This window comes from Ixodes scapularis, unplaced genomic scaffold, assembly GCF_016920785.2.
Source record: "Ixodes scapularis isolate PalLabHiFi unplaced genomic scaffold, ASM1692078v2 PGA_scaffold13__105_contigs__length_92229423, whole genome shotgun sequence".
NCBI classification, from domain to species: domain Eukaryota; kingdom Metazoa; phylum Arthropoda; class Arachnida; order Ixodida; family Ixodidae; genus Ixodes; species Ixodes scapularis.
In genome coordinates this window covers 54,068,113-54,091,335 of record NW_024609839.1, presented here as the reverse complement: position 1 = coordinate 54,091,335, position 23,223 = coordinate 54,068,113, and the positions used below count along the sequence as shown (strand labels likewise).

Sequence of the window (23,223 nt, the reverse complement as noted above, 5' to 3'; positions counted from 1 at the left end):
TGGGATCTAAGGAGCTATCTCGCCCAAATGATGAGACCAAATATGAACGAGGCAAAAAAGTGAGCATGATAGAATCGTGCAAGGCGTCATGCTAAATATATATAAATATATAAAAAAATACTTCAATTAACATGTCTGCAAAGTGTCCTACAGAGATATGTCTACAAACCCTTTATCTAGTGCTGTGGATCATTGCCAGCCGCACAGCTTCCAACCCTTGCGTTCCCAGAAAACCTCTTCCGATTGTTCTTATCTACATAGCGATCTTGTCGATTGAGATGGCTGCCACGAAGACGGTTAAGCGCCGTTCACACTCTTGTGACCGAGTAAGACCGAGTGAGAACAGACAGGTTTTTAAGCCTCTAACGACTTCTTAGGACCGGACGCGCAGCAGCGGAACTGGTCCTAAGAGATCGCAAGAGGCTTAAAACCGGTCTGGTCTCTCTCGGTCGTACTCGGTTGCAATAGTGTGAACGGGCCTTTAGACTTCGAAATAGAAACTGGGCAGAACGTTTTGTATCAGCACTTCAGACATCATGTCAAAACTTTAAAAACAAATTGCCTGAGCACCTAAATTTTATAAAGGGAGCACGGAAAACTTATCCACGCCATCTATAGTCACCGAGAACTTGAGTAACGCAGGGCATTGTTTATGGAGCTGACGCTTCTTGTTTTGAGCGTCGTCATCAGCGTTCTTATCGGCTAACGTTGCAATCTTAATTGTGTGCTGGGGACCAATCATAAAATGCTAAACACTCGCCGCTAACATTGTTCCTAAGCTGTCCGTGGTCCGTGACTCTAAGGTGGAAGCTCGGAACGAGACGAGGAGGAATAATAAATGTCTAGTGTAGCAATAAGCACACACACATACACACACACACACACATATATATACATATAATTTTTTTATTATTTTGGTTCAATCTTAGCGTACTAGCTGCGTGTTGCGTAAGCCTTTAAATATTTATATTAGATGCTCCGTGTCATGGCCTGCAAAAAGTATAAAATGATTCATAGGCTTTAAAAGCCCGCTTTCAACCAGCACATATTTCCTAAAGCTTTAGCTTTTTTTGTTTTCTTTTCAACACATCCTTACACTTGTTATATCGGTGGAAGAAGTGACCATTTTTCATATTAATATGAAACATGAATTACCATAAATGGTTTCACTTGAGCAGCGCTGCGTAAAACTTCAGTGTTTGGTTATACACAGGTGGTCGTTACTTTTCAAATCATTCGAGAAGTAGCTTATTTAAGGCGACCTCAATAGATCTAAGCACAAAAAAGCGAGCCGAAAGATGTGTCGCCTTCAAATAAAAAGGTGAGACTTTCAACGAATGCGCATTTACGAGGTGTTTTTTTTTTTTCTTTTTTTGTTTGCTTATGAAGTAAAAACTAAGACCAACAAACATGCCAGAGGGAATGGTGGACATGCAGACGATCGACCGAGTTAGCGATGGTTGTGACTTGTAGCGCCATCTTCAGATCAGCGTAGCGAATAGACTACAAAGCTCGTCGGTTGTTTGCGAACTAGGTGCCAGCTCTAAAATGTTTCATTCCTAAAACCAAATCTCTCAAGCTCTACAAAAAACAAAAAAAATTAATGCAAAGTTTTTATATTTTTCTAGATTGCTATGCTGCTATATTAACGCGGTCTATGTCTTTGTTGCGTACATGTAGATTCATTTTTATCCCCAGAATTATTTTACATTCGGTTAGGTTTTGTCACTATTATAATATTTACGTTTTCAATATTAGCCGCAATACACCTCAGTGATATTTGCAAATATATACGTTTTCACCTCACTCGGAAGTTCAAACGAGCTCTTCATTAGAAAGTGGTTCTGGGAATCACAGAATGTACACTGCGAACTGCCTCGTAACGAACCCGGCATCAAAATTTCAAGAAGCGTCAACACCAAAACCTAGATCTATTCCACACACACACAAACAACAAAAAAAAACATTTTTGGCATTCCTAATGTCTAATTTCCAGTGAAAACCTTATATCACTCACCACCGCCTTCCTGTCTACCAAGGTCCCTCGTAAAAACAAAAACAGAAACAAACAAACAAAAAAACAGAAAGCCTGCAACGAGCCGTCGTTACCCTAAATTGAAGCTCAGTGTACTGGCGCCGAGCTGCGAAGCAAACGAAAAACACCTCTCTCGTATTACCTTCTCTCGCAGCCCTCGTACTTCAGGCCCCTGTATCTTTATCTCCTGACGTTTGCCGCGCGGGCTCTAGTATACTGTTGCGTCCAGCTCCAATCTTGACCCGGCAGTTTCGCGCTGTCTAAGAATCCTCGACCTTCTTTTACTGCCTCCAGCACGTTATGTTGAAACGTATTTCTTTCTTCACTTCGCTTGTTTAACCGTGTTTTTCGTTTCTTTATGTGAGCGTTTTTTTTTTCTTTTGGTTTTGTTTTGTTTTTTTGTTTTGACGGGCAGAAAGGCGTTTGAGGCTTGCTCTGGACAATCAAGGTGCTGGGGTGCCTTGGGGTTCGCAAAGAGAACATCCGTTAAGGTGTTTTGTTTTGGTCGTCTATACATTAGGGGTAAGAGGAAGTGTGTGTGTGTGTGTATGTGTGTATGTGTGTGTCTTCGGTGTTTGTGTGCGTTCGAGTGGCGTTACGGACATTTTCGGCTGTTTACCTGAGATAATTGCGGGCTTTCGGTTTTGACGACTTTCCGAGGACCGAGCGAGAATGACGATCCTTAGCGGGTGTGTTGTTATTGTTGTTGCTGTTAGGTTTTTTAGTTTATTTGCGATACATTTATGACTTCTTGAGAGTGTCTGTTTTGGGATGTGGGGAAATTGTTGGCTACATAAAAATGGGTCAAATTTTTCTTCTGTTTTTTTTTTGTTTGTCTTGGGGGGGGGGGGGGGAGGGGAAGGAAAGACGTTGGGTGCCAGGATTTCCTGATAAAGCAATAAACGACAAAGGACCTGTCTTCTTTTTTAGGCTTTGAGAAACTTTTTTGAAGCTGCGTTTGACTCGAAGGAACATACTTCCTGGATTCATGTTTACAATGTAGTTTAGCTCTTTTTGTAAAAACAAGAAGGCAACATGTGGAAGCTCCCCTCGAGTGAAGCAATAAAACATTTGACGAGGGGCATACAAATCGGTTTATAACTTTATTACTGAAAAACACAAGGCGCGAACTACTAAGGCAAGAAACATGGAAACAAACGCATCATAATTAGGTTTGTCATGAATAATGATTCAGAATGCACAGGGTGTCACAAAAGAAAATTTACAATTTTAACCATTTTGTTCTTAGCCCGAGACTGAGGCAGGAAAAGAGGAAAGTTTCGAAGTAGAAGAAAAATGAACAGTCGAGGACACGTCTCTAACACAGCTAAAGACAAGTTTATTTGGTCACCTTCTTATATACACTCCACAAACTTCACCACAGCACCTTCCCGATCTCGAAAGCCAAAAGATAACAAAGGTCTCACATCTTTCCACCACAATTGTCAAACGACCTTGACGTTTTCCACAAAGCAATGAACAATAGCTCCCCTCATCCAGAAGACACTTGTGAATCCTTCGCGTACACAGTACACTCTCTCCCTCTACTCTCCGACCCATAATCACAAAGCATCCCGGTAAAAGAAGATATCAATCCACGTGATACAAAGGAAGAAACCACTTACACCTTCACATTCAACAAGCACTTCACAAAACTTTCAAATCCGCAAGAATGATTTTGCGCTGCTGCTAAGCTGTAACGACACCTGACTAATGCAGTTGCCCATTGATTTCATTCTTATTGTTTCTTTTACAACCCTTTTGATGTCGTTTAACTCCCTGTGTATTATCTCTGTTTCAGACCAGTGGGGTATACAATTATTACATTCTTGAACATGTTTCGCTATTTCCGAATTGGCAACGTTGTTTTTGACATTCCTTTTGTGTTCAGTCAATCTGTCATTTATACACCTTGACGTCTGCCCCACATATTTAAAGCCACATTCCAGGGGGATTTCATATACCACTCCATTACCACACGAAATAGACTTTTCTCGATGTGTTTTCGCGCATTCCCTTACACTTTTGTGGAAAGGTGTGAGCTTGCTCAACTTATAATCCGAACTAAAAACCAGATCTACATTGAACTTCTTGGTGGTATATGGTATAGGAGTGGTATATGAAATCCCCCTGGAATGTGGCTTTAAATATGTGGGGCAGACGTCAAGGTGTATAAATGACAGATTGACTGAACACAAAAGGAATGTCAAAAACAACGTTGCCAATTCGGAAATAGCGAAACATGTTTAAGAATGTAATAATTGTATACCCCACTGGTCTGAAACAGAGATAATACACAGGGAGTTAAACGACATCAAAAGGGTTGTAAAAGAAACAATAAGAATGAAATCAATGGGCAACTGCATTAGTCAGGTGTCGTTACAGCTTAGCAGCAGCGCAAAATCATTCTTGCGGATTTGAAAGTTTTGTGAAGTGCTTGTTGAATGTGAAGGTGTAAGTGGTTTCTTCCTTTGTATCACGTGGATTGATATCTTCTTTTACCGGGATGCTTTGTGATTATGGGTCGGAGAGTAGAGGGAGAGAGTGTACTGTGTACGCGAAGGATTCACAAGTGTCTTCCGGATGAGGGGAGCTATTGTTCATTGCTTTGTGGAAAACGTCAAGGTCGTTTGACAATTGTGGTGGAAAGATGTGAGACCTTTGTTATCTTTTGGCTTTCGAGATCGGGAAGGTGCTGTGGTGAAGTTTGTGGAGTGTATATAAGAAGGTGACCAAATAAACTTGTCTTTAGCTGTGTTAGAGACGTGTCCTCGACTGTTCATTTTTCTTCTACTTCGAAACTTTCCTCTTTTCCTGCCTCAGTCTCGGGCTAAGAACAAAATGGTTAACATCCACCAGCTCGCCTGCGCAATCACTACATTATCAAAATTTACAAGTTTTTTTTTTTTTTTTTACCACAAAAACAAACTAGGCATCGCCGAACGCTCATTCTCCGCCGGAAGGTAGCTCGAGAGGTCACAACCAGATGCCAAAGTTTCAACCCGGTCCGATACCATATTCAAAAGTTAGAAGTGATTTTTTAAAAATTTCATTGGGAAAGTGGAGCTTATTTTTGCCCGTTTTCGGTTTCTGTGCCCTAGAGCCCCATGTATTGGAAAACTCCATCTGCCACCATTTTTCCATTGAATTTTTCAGAAAATCACTTATAACTTTTGATTAAGTGACCGGATCGGGCTGAAAGTTTGGCATCTGGTTGTGACCTTTAGCGCTACCTTTCGGCGGAGAATGAGCGTTCGGCGATGCCCAGTTTATTTTTGCGGAAATAAAAACCCTCTAAATTTTCTTTTCTGACACCCTTTATTTTTACTTATGTTTTGCACTCCATATTTTATTTAATAGTCTCTAACAACTAGCTAAACCAATTGATCGTCAAAAAGTTTAATAAATTCCGCTAAATTAATGCAGGAACAAGCACCCAACGTGGCTCTCCCTCGAAACACAAATCTGCTTCTTGGGCGACAAGAGCAGGCTTCAACTCCTCTGCTCTTTCGTAGTCAGGCTTGTTGGGTCCAAGGGCAGGCGGCTATGTTCAAGTGGTCCAATAATGTTCAATTTTTTTACCAGTGACTGTAGATAAATATTAAATAAAGAAACTAGGATAATAAATAGACGGAAAAAACAAGCATAAATTATTAAGTATTTTTAGACTCCCTGTTTGTCTTGTCTCCATTTCTTTTTTCACCCTATACTCAGTTTCACCAAAATCAGACCCCGGCCAACACTATGATTTGAGGAAGCCATTCAATCAACGCCGCCAAAGCTGCATCGTTACGGCTCTCAATAGAGAGTTTAAGGGAACCGTTCTTTTACTCGCATCCGAAACGGTACGTTGGGCACTCCGGCACAAACTGCGCATTGTCCCAGGGTGTGGGGGTTGGTAATTTACACCAGCTCGCTTGCGCACCTAATGTTTCTTCGAGGAAGGTATTTCATTGTGCGTGCGAATTAGTTTTCGGGTAGTGTTGCTTCAGAAGGGTTTGACAAGCAGATCGCTAGCTCGGCGATCTGGGCTGCCTCTGATGGAGACGTGTTTTTTTTGTTTTTTTTCTGTTTTGTGTCTCTTCCTGGCAGGACTTCACTTCGGACTTCTACTTCCGACAGTCGTGGCGGGACGAGCGACTCTCGTTCCAGAAGAGCCCAGGCCTGGAGAGCATGACAGTGGGCGCCGAGGTGGCTGAGAAGATCTGGGTTCCCGACACCTTCTTCGCCAATGAAAAGAGCGCCTACTTTCATATGGCCACTACGCCCAACACCTTTCTCCGGATCGGATCGGGTGGCGAAGTCTTCCGCAGCATCCGGTAAGCGCACCACCGGAAGCCCCGCTGATTCGCCTCTTGGGAGTCCTCCTTATCCAGACTACCAAACCCAGGTTTCACGCCGGGGAATTTACTGGATTGACACAAGCTTGGCAATCCTAAGGGCCCAGCTTGGGCCTAATACGGTTTTTCTCAAACGCGTTAGTTAGTGCGAAAGTACTTTTCTCAGGCTTTTCTTTTGGCTTGCCAGATGCTTGCCAAGGTAGTGGCAGACCTGAGTCAAAGATGCTACGAGCCTAACTACGGCACTTGTTTGGCGACTTAGGTCAAAGATGCCAGATAACAGCCACATTACCAGCAGTGAAGCTTAACTTTGGCACTGGTTTGATGAATTAGGGCAAAAACATTCTGACTTTGGCCAGGGAAGGTGAAGTTTGGTTTTACCTTGAATTCTTCAGTCTTCGGGTATTTAGATAAAAACAAAATGTTGACCGAAAGCACGGTTTTGGCTGTGTATAGACAGTCCGCGGTTGGTATCCCTTGCCTTGGTGTTCACAGTGGCGAGTTTGCGCTACCATTCCCGAATATTTCAGATTACCACAACACTGATATTTTTTATTAGGAATATTTTCTAACTTTCAAAGAGATGACAGAAATGCGGTGCTCATCTCGCAACATACGCGGAAAAGCTTTGAAATTACAAAAGAAGCGAACGCTGTATGACTTTTTTTTTTAGATATTTTGTAAGTGGGGAGGGTTTAGAAAGGGGGGGGAGAGTGCGGGTAATTTTTGGCGGTCTCCTTGCTCTTATAAATAAATAAGCAATGTAACTACTGTCCGCCTTATACCAATCTGATACCTCAATAAATCAACAATGTTCATGAAGACGAGAGCAGATATTTGGTTTCGTTTAAGCACTTAACGTTTATTTTAAGAAAATACTGATTCGTTTTTTTTTTCTTGGCTTACCAATAAACTGAGCAGTCACGGGAGTTGTGACGTGATGGGGACCGGAGTTACAGTCAGCGGCAATACCTGCTGGCACAGCCCAGTGCTAGCCGGAAATGGTAAAACGCCCCATGGGGTGCCCTCAGGCTTCTGGTCAAAATGTCCATCGAGGACCTCTTGCGCGGATTTTGTACAGCCCCGGCCTGAACGCATTTGGCCCAAGTCATATTTCCACCTTCTCTACGTCCTGCCCCCCCCCCCCCCCCCCTCAAAAAACAAGACAAAAAACAAAGTTGGAATGCATTACCCCAAATTGGCTACGCATCGCCGGACACTCATTTTCAACCCAATAGTGGCACCAGTAATCCGAACAGGATGTCAACGTTTCAAAACTAACCGTTGTCTTGTTCAAAAATGTTATAAGGGATTTTTTTTTTAAATTTAAATAGAAACATGGGGCCTTTTTTTTTTTTTTTTTTGCCCATTTTCGGTAGCTGGCGTTATTTAGCTCCATGTAATTAAAACCTCGACCAGTCGCCATTTTCCCATTCAAAAACTTCTGAGAATCACTTAATAATTTCATTGAGATAACGGTTAGTTCTAAAATGTTTAGATCCGGTTCCGACCGCTGGTGCTAGTTTTGGGTAGAGAATGAGCGTCTGGCGATGTGGAGGTTATTGTTGTCGTGAAAGAAACCACGTCATTTTAGGGGGAAGGAATGGGGTTGGGGGCGGGCACCTTGCACTTCCGGAGTACCTTCTGTTAGCTCCCGTCAAGAACAATCTGCACCTATTTTTTCTTCGGCTCGTGCTGTCATTGTTAATATAAATCGTGAACCTGAGTTGGCTATGCTTATTGAACGCGCGGAGCGCAGACCACTGCTAGACTATAATATGGCGAATTTCGTCACGGCACTACTCGCCCATGAATGTCAACCCGAATGTTTGCCTGTAGATCTTGGATGTTACCGAGCTTTGCGCAGGAGAACCGTATATGGAGTTCAATCAGAGAACGGCATTCGGTCGAGCGGCAGCCGGCAGCGTTCTCAAACGTAAAAAGAAAACTCGTGGAATTCGTTACCACGCGGAACGCCGTCGTCTGGCGTTTGAATTGGAATCTGTTCGATAAGTGCAGTGGAGACGAAGGCAGCTAGCTTTAAGTCTACCCACTAATCGTTCCAATCAGAGCTCGACGTTCTAATGTTCCCGCACGCTCTTGTCTCCTTCTCCCCATCAGTTCCTTGGCACAATGCGTTTTAGACCCAGTAGCTCGCTGACTAAACTGCGCCCAGCGTTAAGTATAGCTATTACAGATAGCTAACTTCACGCTGAGGGCTTTTTCTTTTTTTAACTAGACACATATGTTTTGTATTGGAGCGTGTGTGTGTGTGTTTTAATCTTAATGCAAGGTAGAAAAAAAAAACATACTTAACACAGACAAACATTTTTCACAAATCGTTTTTTTCGGGGAGAAAGAGGGGGGGCTGTCAAGACGAAGTGGTCACCACACTGTGCCACAAAAGACAAAATTTTTTTTGCAAAACTTTGCACGCTAAAGTTCCCGGGAACGCCGGTGATCAATACCGAGATCGAACGAAACCTTGCCCTTTCGCTGAAGGGGTCTTGAAGAAGGCTTCAGACGGCGGATAAACAAAAAAATAAGCGAAACCAAGACATAAAGAAACAAAACGGCTCCACTTTTTGCTCAGCCATGCGAAGCGAACTGCGCCGTTTTCTTCCTTGCCGGACCAAAAGGGTCCCGTTTCTTTTGTTTACTGTGTCTTTTTAAGTCCAACCGGGCAAAAAGGGGAGTACCGTAAAAAATGAATAATAAAAATAAAAGAACCGAACCTCCCGTCGAGTTAAAATCAAAGCGGCGCTTATACTGCAGGCCGCCGCGACGGAGGGGAACTTCTCGTGCTTGAGCTGTGACGTGGAATTGGAAAGATAGCGCCATCTATCGGAAAGAAAGAGAAAGAGAAGTCGTCGGGAGCTGCTGCCAGACGAAAGGAGGCAAAACAAATGCGTGGTATAAAAATCGAAAACGGAATGTTCGCTAGGGGGAGCTGCGGCCGAAGTTGGCTCCGGGCCAGACTTTAGAGGGAGGGCGTTTTGAAAAATGGACAGTTACTTTTGTTTGTCAGCAGGGCGTTTATCGCGGCGAATCGGTAAATACAATTCAGCTTCGCGGGCTTGTCGAGAGAGGGCAGTCAAATCGGTAGTTCGGGTGAAAGGGAAAAACGTTTAGATAGGAGGCGAGGTGTTTTTTGTTTTGCTTTGTTTTTGTTTTCAATTGAGAAAGGTTTGAGATAGCGGCTTTGCCGAATGCTTTATGTTGGTTCGTTTTTCGGGAATGCAGTTTTGAACGGGCCTTGTTTTCGCAGATGAACTTTCGTCGAATGTTGTAAGCGTGGAGAGCAGTGACCATTCTCCTGGAGCTCCATTTCGAGCATTGAGCTTGGCGTTAAACAGGAAAATTGAGAAAGAACGAAATGAAAATTTTAAATATCTTTTCTCGTTAAGTCATTATATTGAAGAAAAAAAAAGCATTTGTGTAAACATTGCGTGTACCATTGAACAGTGCCCCATCACACGTTTCTCGAATGCACTATTTACTTACTTATGTTCCTTTCATTAATTGTTAGAGTAAGCGTTCACTCGTGGCAAGAGACACATCATTAATTTCTCGTAAATCTTTTTTTTTTTCTGAATCAATATTTTTGTTTGTTTCTGCGCGTTAGTATTAGAGATCTGATATGTCTGACAATGGCACCTCTTTGTTTCCGACCTAAAGATTGTAAACACCCCTTTCAATTCAACGTTTAGAAGAAACATTGAACGCGGTTTTCATTATTCAACTAGATTATAATGAATTTGAATGTTCGTGTTATTTTCAATGCTATTTGTTCTTCATTCTGGCAACGTCCATTCACACAGTTACAGTCATCTCTTCTCCTATAACTTGTCTTAAAATTAACTTAGGTTTTTCGTATTTTGTGTTTTTTTTTAGCGAAAAATAGAGACTCTAACCGAAATTTTAAGATACATCTACCGGAAGTTCTGAGACCAGTTCGGTCCCTTTTTCACGGGTTCAAGTACAATGCTGAACAAAAATCGTGAAATGATTGCTTATGCTTATTACGTTGCTGAAAACTCTCAATCAAAAACTCTTTTCTCTGGTTTTGTATTACCAATGAGGCCTGGTAAATTCTAGCTTGATCATTATATATATATATATATATATATATATATATATATATATATATATATATATATATATATATATATATATATATATATATATATATATATATATACATACATACATACATACAGGGGGTTGCACAAAGGGTGGACAAACTCGATATTTTGAAAACTACGCGTCGCAACAAAAAAAAAGCTTGTGTCGTTTTTGTCCTCGGCCAGGGATCTAGCTAGGAAAACTATTAAAGTCCGGGATAATTAGGTTGTTAATTATTTTTGCGTAATTAACTTTTTGAATATTGTGTTTAAGGACATGGTTGCAATTAGAAAATTGCTCAGCATCATCGAAAAAAACTAAATCAACACATTGCAGAACGATAGAAGGCACGCGAACTATTTTACGGCATTCTGAAAAACCGCACAAATTCGACAGGTTTTTTAAGTTTCGGTGTGCTATCGGAGCGCATCTCGGCCCCGGCGGCACCGCGCCCGTGGAGAGATAGTGCAACCAGTCTCTGCTGCGTCGCGCGATGACAGCGCAGCAGCGGTTGGTTGCACGTTGGGGTCCGCGTTTTTATTCCTGCTATACCTCTCTTCGTTTCCCACGACCTGTAGGAAACAAACACCAAGGTTTTACAGCGACGGAGCTGTTAAGGGCTAGCTTCCCCAGTGTCCGGTACCAAACAAATGTCGATACAACACTCTTGTTGCCGCTGTCGCTCATAGATGGTGGTAGCTCTCCAGAGTGTTGTGCTTGCCGGTTGTCTGCTTGCCGTCGTCGCTCATAGATTGCGGCAACCTTTCCAGTCTCGTCAACCAGAGAACTGGTTGCTGCCGTCGCAAATAGATGACGGCAACATTTCTTCGGAGGAAGTAGAGCGGGAACGGAACGAGCGGCGATGTGCGCAGCAGCGCGAATGGTTCTGCAACCGCCGCGAGGCCGCTATCGCCTAAAGTTCTACTGCGTCGAGAGCTTCAGATCCCCTTGCGAAGGAAGAGCAGATCGTTCGCCTGGAAAGCCACCTTCGAGAACAGAAGCTACAGCTCCGCTGCTCTTCTTTCTTCAGCAGAGTGGAGAGGCGGAAAGTTTTTATTTCTACGTTTCTTTGTTTGCTTTTTTAACAGTGATAACTGTCATATGGACTTCCCAGTTGCGTTCGCGTCGTCGGTGTCCTTTGGAAAACTGCGTTTTACGTGCGCTCGAGGGTGAAACTCTTGCCTGGCACCGGTGTCCACTGTCTTCTACGGAGGCCGACGACCAGACTCGAGATTCTGCAAGGCACATGATCCTCCTCACCATGGGGGAGGAGGAAACAGACAACGGTGGACAGTGTAAAAGTGGAAGAGGAGGAAGCGAAGAAAAAGTGAAAAGCGCAAACTGGTAGTCGGTCTTTAAGGGGGAAGGAGAGAAGGGGGGGGGGGGGCATTCGTCCCTGGAGAGTGACCCATCACTTGTTACGGTACCTGTGTCCATTTAGTTTTAGGCAGGGATGCTGACTTATATGGGTAGTTTGTCTCCTCACTTACATACTTCAGTGACCACATATGATCGAGCAAATAAAGAATGGATTTACGTAAAATCGGGTGTCACTACGCGCGATAACAATTATCGTTCTTCTTTATTCGCACAATGTAGAGCGAAGCTAAGAATTTTCTACTGGGTATCAACTGCATTGCACAATGTTGTCTAGGCAAGAGCAGGTTCCACTGTGCTAAAGCAGCACACTGCTGCAAGAGTACGTGGCTTCGCCTCGCGTCTCATTAGAGCACGCTGGCATGCAAAGGAGACGCGTTGGGGCGTTGTGAAGGTATACTATCCTTGACAAATCAGTACCCAGAGTTGACGCCGAATTATAAACTTTCGAACATTGAAACTACTTTTTTTAGTTAGAAAATGTAGTAAACCTTTAAACAAAAGTGCTTGTTAACCCAGTAAGCGCAATCAGAAACGACTTCTATTTTGTATGTCACTATAATCTACCACAAAACGCTTTTTTGTTTATTTGTTAACACGTCTCTCACTTTTTGAGGGCCCATTTTCTCAACCAGACATTAATCAGGTATCATTTCCACTCGTGCTTCTGACCTGTGCTCCAACATTTCTTCTCAACACTGAATCTCCATGAAAGCTTGAAGCACCTCAACGTCATGCACTTCGAGCGTTAAATAGGATCACTCTCCGCTCGTGACGTCACCTATTTGGTCATTGACTTGACGTCATGAATGCGCGTCACGGGTATTGGTTTCACATTGCGTCCGATCGATTGCGTCACCGTTGCGCGTCATTGATGTCGCTCGATACGTCTTCCCGAATGACCCCCCCCCCCCTTTCCCTTTTTAAAAGAAAAACAGGTTCACACATAAGTAAAACAAGTTAAAAAAAAGAACACCAAAAATGTATGTACGGGTGGCGCCTTCTAGTCCGCGTTTCGGACTCGGCTTTGGCTCGCTTCCAAGAAAACTTTAGCCAATCCAAGAGCAGCCGACTTTCTTGGTGAGGTGAACCGGAAGAATTGTTCCTCTGAATCCCGTCTATCCTGACAAATGTGAATGGCAGTTTATTTTTTTTTGTAGTATTCGTTTAGTTTTTATTCACTTTTATAACGCTCTTGGTCCTTTCGTGTTTTTTTTTGTTTGTTTGTTTGTTTTTAGTTACGGATATTTGTGCTCGACGTTTATGTTGGGGCAGGCGTGCATGTGCGGATGGCTGTGTGTTTGTGTGTTTGGTTCAAGCCGTCGTGACAGGAACAAAAACACATGGACGCGTAAATCAAGCGGGACGTGTTCTTTTTTTTTTTCGTCTTATTTCCTTGTGAAAACTCTTTTGTGTGTGTGTGTGTGGATGTTGAGGGACTAACTTTTTAGCGCGACGTCTAGGTAGCATGTTCTGTTGAGTGTCGATCTGTTCATGTTGACGTTTACAAGAGCCCGTCTTTGAGACTGCAAATATTTATAAAAAAACGCATAAACAAAACTTGTACCGGAAGCTTGCTTTTTTTATCGAACTTATTTCGCCGTAAAATAAATAGACTAGAAACATTACGTTAGCCACATGACGCAAACGCAAAGTGTGTTTGCTTAAAGGATTTCCAAGTTTTTTCTTTTTTTCTTTTGCTATTTGTTTTGTAACATTTTATGCTATTTCTATTGCACTACAGGGTTGAGTGAGATCTACAAACTTAATTGACCTAAATCTTACACGTAAAATAAATGCCCTTTGATATGTAGAGCAGTGTTGTTGTGTTAAATCAGGAACGTGCGGTATTTAGTTACAGTACTTGATCTCTACATAAGCGGTGTATTCTGAGTTTTTTGTGACTATCCGTTGCATCTTATGGAGGATGTTAGGCGTGTGTGCAATTGGTGTCGTCGTAACATGCTAACGCTGAATCCTTCTAAAACCGTTATTATGACTTTAGTAGAAAGGTAGAAAAAATAAACTTTTGTTACCAGATTGGCAATGATTCGCTGCAAAGAGTTGAGTGCACGCGTGATCTTGGTATATACGTAGACTCTTCGTTATAGTTTACTGTACATGTTAACAACCTTATAAATGACTCTTTGCGTAAGCTGGGAGTAATTTCTGGAATCACGGGTGAGTTCTCTATATCAACCTGTATTCTACGGTTATATTTGTCGTTAATCTGAACCAAGTTGGACTTTTCCTCTGTAGTCTGGAATTGTATTAGTTCTACGAGCCAAGAGATAACTGAAAATGTTCAAGAGCGTTTTTACTTTTGAATTGTTTACGATCGTTACATTGGTCGTACTCTTTATGATTCTTATGCGAGACTCTTGGAACGATGCAAATGCCCTATTTTGAGTTCCAGACGGCGTGAGCGCTATCCGGTCTTCCTGCATAAATGCATTTATGGATTAATTGATTGCCCAGATCTCACATCTGCTATTAATATTCGAGTTCCGAGTCGAATTTCGCGGGGTTTTGTTACTTTTCATGTTAATCACATCATGCAAACCAGTAGTATGACCAGTATTCAACAGTTCTACAATACCCTCAGTGGAGCAGATATATATGTTTTAACCCACATTTCGTAGCTTTTAAGACTTTTGTAACTAACCTGTGAACATTTTGTTGTGCATCATTATGAAGGCGTCAAGCTGTTGATGAGCACAGAAAATAAACCAATGAATGAATGAATGAATGAATCATTGTGATCATAAAACTTAATTGCGCGGTTATTGTTATTATGTCTAATGAAAAAATTGCTTAGCGATCTACTAAAATTGTTCCTCATTGACTGAGCCTGGGATGTAAGTTTTAATGTGATGGAAGAAAACTAAAAAGGCTATGCACGTAACTGTTGGAAAACAACACTGCACGCAAAACATTTTTTGTTTTATAAACATAATTTCTGAGTACATGATTTTGCTGAAATCGCTGATGCAAAAATACGCACGTACAACAAAATTCAGTATCAACGATCCTTTAACATCATCATAGAAAATCTACAATTAAATGTATAAACACAATTTTCCTCTTGAATAATTTTTTCACGATATCTTATAACCAAAACTAGATCAGTAAATACACTATTTCATCGCAGTTTAGAAACAAATTAAAAAGAAAAACAACTCCGTATCCTATTTTTTAAGTTCGGATGATAATTATTGTCCCTTTTATTATTTCACATCACAACTATACGGGTACTCAGGGCAATTCAAAAATTAATCAAGTACAAATTGAAATACGGCGTAATCAAACTCGCTTGGCGATTTTTATAATAATAATGCAAAGCAGAAGTTCAAGCACGCTGCAGTAAAATTGACAAACAATGTGCTTACGGGACGATAATTATTTTTTCTTACTTCTATCAAATGTGTTTACATAAAAATCAAGGATGTTTTAGTTTTTTCATGCAGAGGGAGCAACGTTTGTGCTAGAAAACCCGAAAATGGGAACGGTAAAATAATCAAAATCTGCACACAAAAATGGCCTTGCAAAATCAAATTAACTTTTTAAATAAAAAAAAAAAGACAGCATTTGTTCATTAAGCTTACTTTCTTGTATTTTCTGTGGTCATAGCCATTTCGTCGAACGAAACAGTGTTTGCTAATATTCCACGCCAGAAAATTGGAATAGGTTGATAGAGAACCCCCATTCATTTTATTATTTATATATATTTTTTTTTTCACGCAAAGTCAGAAGATAATTTTCTAGTGCACGTTTTCGGTAATTTTTTTTATAACAATGTTGCCTCAAACAAAAACAAAACTAAAAACCTCTAAAGAAAGTAAGATATAAAAACACAAAGAAAGACTTTGTTCATCGAAGATTGTCTTCGTACTCCGCAACTCTTTATTATCTATTTTAAAGTGCACTACTTTCTTTTTACAACAAGATATGTATGCTCAAAGGACGATAATTAAAGTATTGAGTTTACACAATAGGAGCCACGTGTAAAGGTTACAAAAAACGCAATCTACATCCAAGTCCGAAAAGAGCGCCTCCTTTTAGGAACGCGTTTTTAGGGCATAATTCAACCTCATGCGTCTTTTTTATTTATTTTTATTTTCATTTTAATTTAGAGCAAGTAGACTTTTCCCAGAACTCAATGCCATCTGGTGGTTTAAACAGCCGTTTACCTTTTGCCCTACTAATGGCGGTAGTCTGCGGTATCTTCTGGTACACCGTCGGTGCCGTAAGTCAACGACAGGTGACTGTACAGTTCCTTCTCATTTTCTTATGGTGTCGATGGTGACAAAGATACAACCGGTCAGAATGAAGCGTCGAAATAAAAAAAAAAAGATAAATAAAAAGACGCTTCAATAAGGTTCACCGTATCAAAGGGCTTCGATGCCGATTTTCTGCCGTTAACTGATTAGCTGGGCCCTTGTTAGAAATTGAAGCTTACGTAGCAGCCTTGCATTTTACTGCCGCTTCGCGTCATGCTGACATCTCAAATATATGCGCCTCGAATAATCCGCTCTTGGAAATATTCGTGTTCTTCCTTCATCAAGACAAAAACAAAACTAAACAAAAACAAAAAACACAAAAAACTCAATTAGTACGGCGCATATGGCATACCTCAGATGATGAGTGATCAAAGGGTCTAGACTGAATTTCGAAAAGGGTCTATTTTCATTTTGAATGTCTACGTTTAATTTATCATTTTGCTATAAACATTTTAGTAGCACATTGTTAGTAGAATTTGGGGCATAGCGATTTCAATGTAAAATAATATCGCAATACATTCAAACTATGCGCGTCTTATTTTTTTTTTTTAATTATAAGCATTTACTTTGTCTGGCGTAGGTAACGCGTCTTTTTCAACATTACGTTCATCTAAAACGACAAAGATTCTGCCTTTTCTGGAAGACTTGCTTTCCCTCATAGGGAGTCATACTGCGGCGGAGCACGCTTTACAGGCCAGGGCACCACTTCGTACAGCGAATCGCAGTTGCAGGATCTTCCCACCACTGGAAATGACGTTCGTCCTTCATGTTGTAGTTGTTGTAGTTGGCGTTGTAGGGCGTCCGTCGTCGCCTTTGACAAATCCTTGACAAAAATTTCCCGCCGCCTGCCGGAATCGAAACAGTGTCCGCTGCTTGAGAATCGGAGGCGTTACCGCCAAGCTACCCACAACGTTGACAACCCGGTCTATACTTAAAGTTGTGTAGTACCAAAAAATTGCACGCGCGCTCTTAAAAAAAAAAAAAAATAAAACAACAACAACATAATTACGAATTGTTGTGGTAGCACTGTCAATGCCAAGGACTCGTGCCGGAGTACGCGCTTGCACGCACTTCGGGACCATAAAGAAGCAAAAGTGTTCGGAGCAAAATGGTCAGATGTTTATTTGGTTCAGAACGCATTTGTTCACAGACCGACACCGTGCGTGAAGGCGACGCCGATGCCCTGCGACTCTACCGTGACCTGTCGCAGATGTCGCTGTGTCTGTACAAAGGATTGACACGGGACTGCAAAATATTTCTTATTTGTCTTCCTTTTTTTTTATATGCTAAACGGAATTTCAATTTGCACGATAATAATCGACTAGTATTCACCGACTTCTAGCCTCCCCCCCCCCTTAAAAATAAAATAAAAAATAACGTTTTTGTTTTGTGGCTTTTTGCTAAAAATATACGTTTATAGTAACTGACAGGATAAGAACGGCACGTTGGTCCTTCAGATGTCCCGCATCCAGGGCGCGCATCCCATATTGAATTACACTTCGTCGTCTTGGTGACCTTCGATCATCCACGCGTGTCCAAATCACGATAGAAGGCAACGAGCGCGCGCTGGCGGACGGGAATTGGAAACAGACCACTTACGATTTTCAACCCTCTTTGTGGCAGAATTCGGCTCAGTGAATCCCTAATAAGAGACGAACTGGAAGGGGTCACGAAGTTTCGGTGAAACCGAAATGCTCAGACATAGCGTGAGAGAAAGAGGAGTATCATAGAAGTCCCCTGCGTTCGTTTCTGCCCAATCATCTTCTTAAAACAGGATGACAAATCGTCGACTTCGTACTTCTTGGGTACGTGAATCAAAATTAAAGTTCTTCACTTCTACGTTTGGCCAAGAAAAAGAGCAACTCAAATGTTGCTCGAACAAGTATTTATCTCTATCCCGCACAGCAGCAAAAGAAAACAACAAGCGTAGGCGCGATATTCAAAACAATAATACGAAAGTGCACACAAGTATAAGGCTCTACACGGAATCCCGATTTACGTTATTTTCGACTGTCAAGGGGGATATATAATAACGAACTTGAAACGCGCACTTTCCTGATTTCACTCAAGGTCCCTTACTCAATACGACTGAACAATTAAAAAGCAAAAAAAACAGGATATCGTTGACATCTAAACTAAACATCAGAGTTTAGTTTAGAGTGAGGGACTAACCACCGGTCTGCACAGACATTATCGTAGAGCGCTACATTTATTCTACTCCGCGGTCGCAATGTTAATACACCGTACAAAAGACTGTCTGCAAACACCGGAGACTTTTAGGGAACCGTTTTTGCACATCTGATAAGGTAGGATGGTTCTTCAGGTAGGAACTGCGCATGTGCTGCCGCGTATGACTCGCGCATGCGCAGTTCGTACCGGACGGCCTATCGTACTGCATCGGAGGTGCAAAAAACTGTTCCCTGAAACTGTCTACTGTCTGAGGCGTGTTTCTTCCTCGTACGACGGCCCCTTAACGGTAACGGTACAAACACGTTTTTCTTAACGAAATTGACGCTTGGTTGTTTATTCCACGCAAACCACACCGCTACATTTTCCTTCCCCCACTGCAACAGACAAATGAAAGAAGGAAAGAAAAAAAAAGTGACGAAGACGTAATGAAGGAAATAAACCAGGCCAAAACAAGCGAGGAGGAAAGAGCAAGCAGTGAAAGGGCCTTATCTCTCGCCGGCTGGCCCCGGCGACTCCCATGGGGTCCTCACGAGCGCTGGGTATGGCTGCGTACCGATGATAGTAGACCCCTATTTAGTTCCCTTGTTGTTGTTGCTTCTTGATCGTTGTTTGCTGTCATATAACGTATCTGCTGTCGTTTTTTTTGTATGCAATTTTTTTTTTGTTTGCTTCTTCCTGGCTTTCAGCGTCTTCCTTGCTTCTTCCTTCCTTGCTGCTCACCTATCCCCACAGATGGCACAGGACAGCCGAATCGAAGCGGTGGAAATCAATACGTCGAAAAACGTTTTCCCGCCTTTTTTTTTTTTTTGTTTCCCGAATCGGTTTTTACTTTGCCGCCGTGGTATATGTACTGCGATTATTATTTCGTCACATTTTCATTTCCCAGGGTGAGAACGAAGTGGGGGAGCGTGACGTATTGCGGGAAGTGGAAGGACGGACTAAGCGCACAGGGTTCGGTCTCGCCAATTTGTAGTAAGAAGGCAGGGAACGGCTTCTCTTTTATATATATTTTTTTTCCTAGCCCATTCTCCACCACCTTCAGTCTCCCTCTCTTTCTCTCTCTCTCTCTCTCTCTCTCTTTCTCTCACTTTCTCCTTATTTCTTTTTTTTTTTATCGCATCTTTGGACGCAAGATGTGTCCGTGTGCTGGGTCTGGGGTATAACTAGGGATCCGCACTGCGAAGACGCTTCTCCGTTTCTTCCTTTGTGACGGGGTGCCGACGCAAGAAAAAGATAAATATGGTGGGAAGAAAGAAGAACCCGATGGCTGCGCACTCTGTTCTTTGTGTCTGACCAAGAAGAAGAAGAGGATGGTTTGTCCGTCAAGTTCTTTAGTGAGCGTGTTTTGTTTTTTTTTTTCTCGTTGTTTCTTTGTTTGGTTTTTCGCGTAGCGAAAAGTTGTTTGTTCCCAGCATTGTGTAGTTGTCTGGTGTTGTCGGTGGTGCGTCCGGTTGGAAAAGTGTTTTCGCCTCATTTATTTGTGTAGTGCGTGGGCCGAATTTCGGTATAAACGGTTTACTCATTATTTATTTACTGTTTCGTATCATTCAAAGTCTTTCTTGAAATTAAAACAAAAAAAAAACATAAGCCGCGAAAGGAAGTTTGTTGGCTCGGCGGCTTCCATTGAAGCATTAAAGAGGAGTACCAAAAGGGTAAATACAGTATTAAAAACGAGTCTTTATTAATTAGTAACAAGACAGGCGCAAGGATTTCTTATACCAGCTTCCAAGATTATCTTTTTTATATTAAGTTTTATTACAAAGCGAGAAAAATGAACAATTGTTTTGTAAATTATTTTTAGTATTATCGTTTCGAAAATTCAGAAGAATGTTCTAGGGAAAAATTACAAATTCACCTGTAGTGTGGTTCATAATCGATATAGCTTATACATCACCCATCGTCTGGTTAGCTTTGCTGTATCGTCTTTGTCGCATACGTCTTGTATGAACGCAATGTAGGGCCTACCATTTTTATGTTTAGTAGAAAACAGATATCATATTATCAGAGTTAACAAACTCCTTGGTTTTTTTTTCGGTTCTGCACGGGGCTCGCAGCTGGCGTTGTCTCGTTCCCTGCGCAATTTTGAAGAACTGCGAGCAGATAGACCACACCGGCTTTCCTTTTTTTTTTTTATCCTGCTTTGCAGTCCGCTCATTAAACCCTTCACGGGTCCTATCACCGCCAACGTCTCCTTCGCCTACATGACAATATGACTTGCTCTAGAGCTTTTGAAACAAATTTTGCAGTACCGGCGAGCTTTTTAAGCGGCGAAATCAGTGACTCATAAAAGTAATGCGCAGTAGCTTTCAAAAGGAATTCTTAGCGTTGTTTTTTTTTCTAATTCTCTAACAATTGCTTTTTGATCGGGCGTGCTTTAAAAATTTCTTACCGTTTTTGTTTAATGTAGATTGTAACATACTGCCTTTGTTGTTGCAACATTGAAAAATGCGATAAATGAATGTATGTTGAGTTCTGCTAAAGGAGGTATAATGCGACAGCATTTGGGATCCTTTGCCAGCAGAATCTTTAAAGGGATACTGAACCGAAATTTCGAGCTCACTAAACGGGGCTGTAGCCATACCCGGGACGCCCCCGGGTATGTCACAACCCGAAAACACCACCCATATTACGATAACTCTAAAAGATGACCGTATTTCTTGGAAACGAAATGCGCAATTGAGCATGGTCGACGAGACATGTGACGTCACGATTCTCATTCCTTCTCCTCCTCGCATCTTCCTGTCGAGCTGGCGAACCGAAGCGAGGAAGAGAAAAGCGAGGCCTTTTCCCCTCACTCTCCCCTGTTCCAGGAAGGCAGTGACGTCAGAGTCGTGGCTTCATCGCGCCCTTCTTCTCCGAAAATACGACTATCCGTTTGAGATATCGATGTATGAATGTGGTTTCGCAGTTCGTAGGGCGTCCCGTTCAACGCTTCCGCGGCCGTATTTTGCGAAATCCCAATATCGGTTTGGTATCTCTTTAAGACCGTTTTTGCGAAGGCATTCGTAGATTTCCAAAATCTACGAATGCCTTCGCCATTGCTACACACGCTACCTATCTCTCCGTTGGTTCAATGTTTCGGCAATTTTGTCGTGCTCCTCGTTCGTAGGTCGATCTTGGCCAATGTCGCAGAGAAGACAATGCCTGCGAATCACGTTATCGCTGAAGGGATCACCGACGCACCCGTCGCCTGTTACCCCCCCCCCCCCCCCCCTCCCCCTTCTACCGGATCACGCTGTCAGCTCGCAGGTGGTGCGCGCCGACGTCACCTGTTCCGTTGAAACATCTTTTACAAAACACGGAGCACCTCCCTTCGCCAACGTTTTCGTCTTTTCGCCCCCCCCCCCCCCCCCCCCCATGGTTTCAACCAATGAGCGGACACTATATCCGACCTGTTACGGAGGAATTAAGCTTCGCAGTGCCAATGTCATATTCGTAGCTAACGGTATTGCCCTCACCAGCACTGGCGAATGCACACAAGTGCAACGAATTTGCACATGCGGAGAGGAACGATTGAACATGCAGCTACGCACATGGGTGCGGGTGCATGTAAGCGTGCGGACAAGTTCACACACGAGGATACGAACAAATATTCATACGCGAGCACACGCGCGAACAAATAATGCGCCCAGACGCACTCACGCATGAAGTCACGCAAAAATAACGTTGTCGCTCGCATTTGAGCAAACACTGTTGCGCACACACGCACTTTCCCATAAAGATACAAATAAACATCTACACACTCGCGGATCCGTACACGCACAAACGCGTAAACGAACCCGCATGATAAGATAGGACCAGATAAATATATGCACGCCCACATGCGCGAACATGGAGCGCGCAGACGGACGCGGATAAGAAATAAATATGTACCCGCGCACATGCGCAAACACATAAGCGCGCGCAGAAACGCGCTCACGCATGAACGCACACACACACACACACATTCCAACAACGCTCGCGCACCGCCGGCGCAAAGTGTGGCCTTTCAGGCTGTGAAAAAACGAAAACCTGTTTTTTTTCTCTTTTTTTTTTTTTTTTTTTTTTTTTTGCGCACGTCGCGCCCGGTGCGAGCAGAAAATCTTTCGCCATCCTCGCCAGGGGAAGGAGGGAGGATGGAGGGAGGCGCAAGATGCGTACGAATCCCCGGAAACGGTTGCCGTGGCAACGGGACGCACGTCGACGGAGGCCCAGGCCGCCGCCGCCGCTGGCATTTCGACTAAGAACGTGACCCCGGTCTCTTTTTTTTATATAATTTTTGTTTTCCTTTTGCGTTCGATTTCGGGGCCCGTGCCTACGTTGGTTCCGAGGTGTCCCGCTTGGGGCGCTGCTGGAGCCATTTCGTCTTATTCGGCAAGAAAGGCTGTATTTGAATTACTTGTCCTTTTTTTTTCTCTCTTTCCTCATCGTATTTTGTGGCGTTGGTTGTCTTTTGTCGCGCATTGTTGGTGACTGATCTTTCTGGGAAATCGTGGGCACGTGGAGCGTTCCTAAATTTAGCTCTCGGTTAAGTGGATGATACAACAAACTGAACAAGCTTGTTTTTTTTGTTTTTTTTATTCCGGGATATTTATATTTTTGCGGCGTGGCGGGTTTTGTGGTAAGTACAAGAAATGTAATCAGGAATGTTTTCAATTTACATTATATGATTTGATTGAAACAATTTGTGGAACTCTTTGTTCGTTAGTTTAATTTTCTATTTGTTGCTTTTGTTTTCTTCGGGCGGTTCTAGCCTTAGTGATAAGCAACGAAAGAAAAAGCCTCCCCCCCCCCCCCCCCCCTTCTTCAAGCGGCACAACTCGATTTGGGGAGTTCATTTGTGTTCGTGAGGTCGTGCGCGTTCTGCCCTTCATCTAATCTGATGCGCTGGCGTGTG

General features: G+C 42.5%; 1 protein-coding gene across 1 annotated transcript in view; it reads left to right on the top strand.

Moving 5' to 3' along the window:
- Window positions 1-23,223, top strand: part of LOC8035835 (gamma-aminobutyric acid receptor subunit beta) — a 246,812-nt gene that overhangs the window by 122,556 nt on the left and 101,033 nt on the right. The gene's annotated exons all lie outside the window — the stretch shown is intronic.